Raw genomic sequence first — 7,369 nt, forward strand, 5'->3', positions numbered from 1 at the left:
AGTTACGCTCCACTCAGGGCCCGCTGATGGCCCTACGTTTACAAGATTGGCGCCGAGTTGATCATTATTATGTGATATTAATAATTATATCGGTTATTATCTATGGGAGCTGCAAGTGGCAGCTCGTTACTCAATTCTTTTTACTGTTTGTTTTGTATATGCTTGAAATTTTCCATCTCAAGTTAAATTTATTTCTTTGTCTGAATGTGAGATAAACCTCATCAGATTCTTTAGAAATAGAAGGTCATCGCCCTAACCGGTTTGGCTCAGTGGATAGAGCGTCGGCCTGCGGACTGAAGGGTCCCAGGTTCGATTCCGGTCAAGGGCATGTCACAGGCTGGGTTTGTCATTGCAATCAGAACCATTTTAGGTGATTAATTATTTTATGAAGAAAAAAAAAGCCCTGATGGTCATTGTTCCCGTTGTATTTCAGGAATCTATGAGAGGACAAATGTATGCACTGAATGAGCTGAGTCGAAACTGAGCTTGCAAAAAGAAAACACGGTTGATGACTGAATTTTAAATATTAGCTGCGATGTTCTAGGTCTGGGATTAGCGCTTGTGATTCAGACAATTAGAGCCCAAAGCTTTTCAAGATTTAAAAGGATTTTTAAATGTTTGTTTTTTTTTTCTACAGACCTATGACTGGGAGGTTTTTTCCAACCTCTTGGAAATGTTAATTTCTTAAAAAGATAAATGATCTGTCAGAAATGAGCAGCCAGTTTTGACAGCAGACAATTTATTTGCCTACTTGTATTATTCAGCGCAAGCGATAAAGTTTTGCACCGTTGCAATTGGTCGTGGTAACAATAGGAAACAAAAATGTTAAAATTAGCCAGAACCGGTTTGGCTCAGGTGATAGAGCGTCAGCCTGCGGACTGAAGGGTCCCAGGTTCGATTCCGGTCAAGGGCATGTACCTGGGTTGCGGGCACATCCCCAGTGGGGGGCGTGCAGGAGGCAGCTGATCGATGTTTCTCTCTCGTCGATGTTTCTGGCTCTCTATCCCTCTTCCCTTCTCTCTGTAAAAAATCAATAAAATATATTTTAAAAAAATGTTAAAATTACAAAATCTAAAATGATTTTATCACTCATTTCAATTACGCTGCCATAATGTACTTATTCTAATGCAGTAACTACTTTAAAATAAATCAGTGATTTTAAGTATTTTTAGTCTATGGTACTTAAAACTATTCCCAGCGTTGTTTTCTTTTTATTAGTTTGAAGTCCAGATTGAGCCTTTTTCCATCTCGGTCCTAAATACTTTTCAAATCTGTGTTCATCCCTCCAGCCCTCCTACTGCCAGTGGCTGCCTCTGCTTGCAATACAGTTGTCTTCTGGTTCCCCGTCTGTCTTCCCTTCTGTCCCTCCGAGTTCCCTTGTCATTCAGCTCACGGCCACTGGGATTACATGAGGTGGAGACGCACCATCTCTCTCCTCTGCTTGAAGCATGTTTGTGGGTCCGCATCGCTGACAGTGATTTTGCGAGCGTGAGAGCACGTGGAGAGGAAAGCCCTGCCCTCCAGGTCGAGAGCCACGGTCCGTGTTACAGGATGACAGCGTACGTATCCGTACGTACAGATGTGGGCACTGGACCACATGGCGGTACTTGCTCATCAGAGCCCAGCTGACAAAGAAGGCTTATAGTAAAATTTTATTTTATTTTTTTAAATATATTCTTATTGATTTCAGAGAGGAAGGGAGAGGGAGAGAGAGAGAGAAACATCAATGATGAGAGAGAATCATAGATTGGCTGCCTCCTCACACCCCCTACTGGGGACCAAGCCTGCAACCTAGGCCTGTGCCCTTGACTGGAATTGAATCGGGACCCTTTGGTCTGCAGGCCGATACTCCAGCCACTGAGCCAAACTGGCTAGGGCTATAGTAAAATTTTAAAAGAACATCATTAAACTAAAAACACTAAACACTCTTCACAGGCTTCTGGATGAAGATGACAGAGTGGACATATGCATCCAGCTACATTCCTTCCTGAAACCCCACTCAGATGCTAATACAGGAATTTTTAAGAGCATGAACCCACAAAGCAGGGAGGAGAGGACTGGAGGCCACAGCAACACAGTCCCGGAAATTCAAAGCAGAAGAGAAGAGGGGATTTCACTTTTCAAGATAGCTGAACACTCAGAGTCTGGTGGGAAGCCAAGAACCGAAGCAGTTTATACGAACGGGTTAGGAATATTGGGCGTTTTGGAAATGGGATGACGGGGTTAACTATAATAAGGACTGGTGGAAAGCTGTTAGGATGGTTCATTTCCACACACTCCTCAGCCACTTGTCGGCCCCGCCCAACCCTGGCCACAGACCAGAGGTTTTTCCCACTGGAGAGTTCAGTGGTGTCTTGCTTGGTCTGAAGGATACCAGGCAGCATTGAAGATGTGGTGGCTAATGGAGTCGGGCATGTTAAGGGAATGTGTGACTTCTGAATACTTCCAGAAAGGAAGGTAAAGGAGATAAATAGGAGGGAAAAAATAAGAAAAATTATAGGAGGCCCAATTCCAAATAATAAAAGTTCTAGCCCTAGATGGTGTGGCTCAGTGGACAGAGCATTGACCTGCGGACTGAAGGGTCCCAGATTTGATTCCGGCCAAGGGCTCATGCCCAGGTTGCAGGCTCGATCCCCAGTGTGGGGCGTGCAGGGGGCAGCTGACCAGTGATTCTCTCTCAGCATTCATGTTTCTATCTCTCCCTCTCCCTTCCCCTCTGAAATCAATAAAAATATATATATATATTTTAAAAAGTCCTAGAAAGAGAGAGAAAAATGGAAGGGTACAAATCATCAATGAAAATTATTCCATAAAATTTCCCAGCATTGGCCGAAACTGGTTTGGCTCAGTGGATAGAGCGTCGGCCTGCGGACTGAAGGGTCCCAGGTTCGATTCCGGTCAAGGGCATGTACCTGGGTTGTGGGCACATCCCCAGGAGGAGATGTGCAGGAGGCAGCTGATCGATGTTTCTCTCTCATCGATGTTTCTGGCTCTCTATCTCTCTCCCTTCCTCTCTGTAAAAAATCAATAAAATATATTTAAAAAAAATAAAATTTCCCAGCATTGAAGGACATGAGTTTCTAGCATGAAAAGGTCCCACAATGCCCAGAGAAGATTTTACAAGATTCCAGAGGGAGAAAATCAAGTTACATGAAAATGATCAAGAATGGCTTTGGCCCTAACTGGTTTGGCTCAGTGGATAGAGCATCGGCCTGCAGCCTACGGACTGAAGGGTCCCGGGTTCGATTCCGGTCAAGGGCATGTACCTTGGTTGCAGGCACATCCCCAGTAGGGGGAGTGCAGGAGGCAGCTAATCAATGTTTCTCATCAATGTTTCTAACTCTCTATCTCTCTCCCTTCCTCTCTGTAAAAAATCCATAAAATACATTTTTTGAAAAAAAAGAATGGCTTTGGATTTCTCAAAGACAAAAGTAGAGACCGAAAAGCAAAGGAGAAATGTCTTAAAAACTATGAAGGAAAACTAATTTTGATCTAGAATTCCATACCTAGCCAAACTATCAATGTAGTGGAGGAATAAGGCTTTTTCTGCATTAATGTCTTTAAAACTCTTTGTCTCTCCTACTCCTTTTCAAAAGAAAGCTACCAGAGGAGTTACTCCACCAAAATGAGAGTAGAAACTAGGAAACAGAAGACAGGGGATAAAGAAAGGAGACTCAACACAGAACAGAGTGGCTAGGCATGTGCCTTGACAGGGAATCGAACTGGTGACCTCCTGGTTCATGGGTTGATGCTCAACCACTGAGCCACACCGGCCGGGCAGCATTCCCTTTAGATTTACTGTGTTTTCGAGTCTGTCTTTGTAAGTGCTTTGTAAGTGCTTGCTCTAGGCATTATGTTATTTACATGTGGGTTTCAGTTAAAATTATTCACCCTTTACTAGTTTGTACAAGTATACACACCTGAGCTCTGTTTAGGTCCCATTATTCTCTACCTTCTAATACAATTGCCTTAAATATTTCTCTTTTGGGGGGAATTTTTATAGGAGGTTTTTTTGTTTGTTTGGGGGGCGAGGGGGGCGTATTTTGTTTTTTTCTTTGTTTTTTGCCAAACTGACAACACAGGCTTGGGAGCAAGATCTCAAATGCTCCCCGTTATCTTAAATATTTATTCTACATGCATTTAGAACCACGTCAGACTGTGCTATGTCTGTGTAACCATCGAACATAAGTGGGAAAACTCAAGAGGAGAAGGACAGTCTATTTTTACCCATATTTTGGCTCCTCCCCTTGTTTTTTCTTCCTCCCAATGCTCCACGCTCCCTTCTCGGACCCTTTCCTTCCGCGTGAAGACCTGCCGCCACCCCTTCCTTCAGGGCGGTTCCGCCGGCAGTGAGTTCTGTTTCTTCATCTTGTCGGACTCTGTGGCTTTGGCCAGTCGGTCTGGGCCAGCAGCACATTGCCTTGGTGAGCGCTGCGGGGTGAACATCCGGTCCCTGGCAGGGCCAGGCCTCCGCCCCGTGGTTTTCCTGTGTCGCCCTGGCTGCCGTGGCCTTCTGCATTTCCACGTGCATCTTATTTATTTTTTGTTTGTTGGTTTTTAGATTTTATTTATTTTTATTTTTTACTTTCATTGAATGTATTGGGGTGACATTGGTTAATAAAATTATAGAGGTTTCAGCGTATAATTCTGTAATGCTTCATCTGTATTTCATATTATGTGGTCACCACCCCAAGTCAAGTCCCTTCCATCATCATCTATCCCCACTTTGCCCTCTTCGACCTCTGCCCACCCCCTGTCTCTCTGGCCATCACCATCCTGTTGTCTTCCATGTGCATTTTAGAATCAGCTTGTTGATTTACACAAACCCCTATTGGAGTCACATTAAATCTATAGATTAGTTTTGGTGGATGTGATATCGGAACAATATTGGACTTCCAATCCATGGACATAGTCTGTAGTTCCATTTACTCGGGTCTTTCGTTTCTGTGTTTCATGGTTTTCAGTATGGAGACCCGTGTACATTTCCCCTTAGCTTTGTTCCTGTTTGGTGCTTTTTGATGTTATTTGAAAAAAATCGTTTTCCAAAATAATGTTGTTTGGAAATCTTCATTTCTCATTGGATTGTTGCTGACACATAGAGGCATGGTGGTCGGTTTCCCTGGCTTTGTATCTGGAGACCTTGGTAAATGCACTGTCATGGTTTGTAGATTATTTTGGATTTTTGTGTGCATGATCATGTCAACAGTGACTTTTCCATCCTTATGCATTTTATGTCTTCTCTGTGCCTTTTTGAAGGGGCAGGACATCCAGGTCACTGTCGAATAGTCGGAGTGACAGCTGGCATCTTAGCTTTTGTCCAGTCTCAGGGGGAAAGATTTTAGTATTTTGCCATTCAGAATATTTGTTGCTGGCTTAACTTTTTTTGGTAGCTGTTCTGTACCAGATGAAAGAAGCTCCCCTTTCCTCCTAATCTATTGAAAAATATAGACCTAGCTGGTTTGGCTCAATGGATAGAGCATTGGCCTGAGGACAGAAGGGTCCTGGGTTCGATTCTGGCTGCAGGCTTGATCCCCACCCCAGTAGGAGCATGTGCAGGAGGCAACCAATCTCTCACATCGATGTTTCTCTCTCTGTCTCTCCTCCTCCCTCCCAATCTCTTTAAAAATCAATGGAAAAATATCCACGGGTGAGGATTAGCCAAAAAATAAATAAAATACAAATGGGTATTGAATTTTGTCAATGCATTCCCTGCTTCAATTGAGGTCATCGTATTAATTTTCTCTTTCTCCTCTGTTAACGTGAATTACAGTGGCTGCTTTTTACCACCCCCTATTTTTCAATTGAGGAATAATTTATGGGCCGTGAAATACATCGATCTTAGTCTGTATCCTGGGAGCCCACACCCGAGCAGCATACAGACATTTCTGTTACCCAGAACGTGCCCGCGCTGCCCTTCCAGCGGTGCCCTTCCAGAGAAAACCACGGTTCTGACGTATAAACCAGCTGCGACTGTCCTCAACCTTCACAAAAACCGTAGCCACCCCTGAGTGAGGTGTGCGCCTCGGTCTGTGCCCTTTCCCTGGCACTTCCCGCCCGCCGGATGGACGCCCCGCGTCTTTCATCCGCTCTGGGTGATGGACACTCGGGCTGTTTCCAGCTTCAAGCTGTTACGAACGCTCCTGTTAGAAACACTTTGTACAGATCTTCCCGCAAATGCCCGGCGGCAGCAGCACAGGGACATTGTCCCCAGCGGACAGTTCCAGTGACAAGCTCTGGGACAGTGCGAGCTGCCTGGTCACATGACCGTCTGGTGGACGCTCTGCGCCCTCTGAGGGGGGGGCGTGACAGATCAAGTCCTTACCTGCCTCCTCCCCCAGGCTCCCAAGCCCCAGCCACTGGCCTCCCTGGCTGCTGCTCACTTCAAAGAAATGACATGGCAGGAAGGGGAGGGGGGTGCTGCAGCTACTACCCCTGCCCCACCCTGAGCTCGCCCCCCCCCAGCCCCCCCAGGTCAGACAAGGAGAGAAGGCTGGCCTGGGTGCTGAGGGTGCAGAGCTCTAGGCAGACAGGCCAGACGCTCATGTGGGAACATTGCACAACCCGAGAGGCAGTTCACGCTGAGCACTGGCTGTCACCCACTGGCGGAGAGAGGGGAGGACCAGATGCGAACCCTAACCAAGCAGTAGTAAGAGTCCTTTTAAGGAGATTCTATTAGAACATTAAAAAGATGTTCTGGGACCAAAACCAACCCCCGAAAAACCACCATGATTTTTAAATTAAAATATTTTATTAGAGCTCTGACCGGTTTGGCTCAGTGGATGGAGCGTCGGCCTGCGGACCAAGGGGTCCCAGGTTTGATTCCGATCAAGGGCATGTACCTTGGTTGCGGGCACATCCCCAGTAGGGGGTGTGCAGGAGGCAGCTGATCGATGTTTCTCTCATGGATGTTTCTGACTCTCTATCCCTCTCCCTTCCTCTCTGTAAAAAATCAATAAAATATATTAAAAATATATATATATTTTATTAGATAATATGAAAAAAGAGGATAGTCTTTGTTGAAATCCAAGTAATTGGCACGCAGGGCAAGAAAAAGCAAGTTAAACAGATGCAAATTATTAAACAAACGAGACTTGGAGGATGGACCTCAGGGAAAGCGGAGAGAACATGCCAGGACAGGGAGGTGAGGAAGGTTACTCATCTGGCCGCAGGAGAGCGGGTCTGCCCAATCGATCAGAGGGGCGGGCGCCAGGCAGGCCTTTCTCTGCTCCCGGGAGAAGGAAGCTGTCCTGGGCAGGTCCTCACAGGAGGGGGAGCGTTAGCCCGACACTGGCTCCCTCATTTCAGCCCGGCGGCTGGCGGACAGGAGGCAGGGAAGGAGGTGCTGTGAGCTGCGTGGGTGCGTGTTTCC

The sequence above is a fragment of the Myotis davidii genome, unplaced genomic scaffold, assembly GCF_000327345.1.
Source record: "Myotis davidii unplaced genomic scaffold, ASM32734v1 scaffold274, whole genome shotgun sequence".
Classification (NCBI taxonomy): Eukaryota; Metazoa; Chordata; class Mammalia; order Chiroptera; family Vespertilionidae; genus Myotis; species Myotis davidii.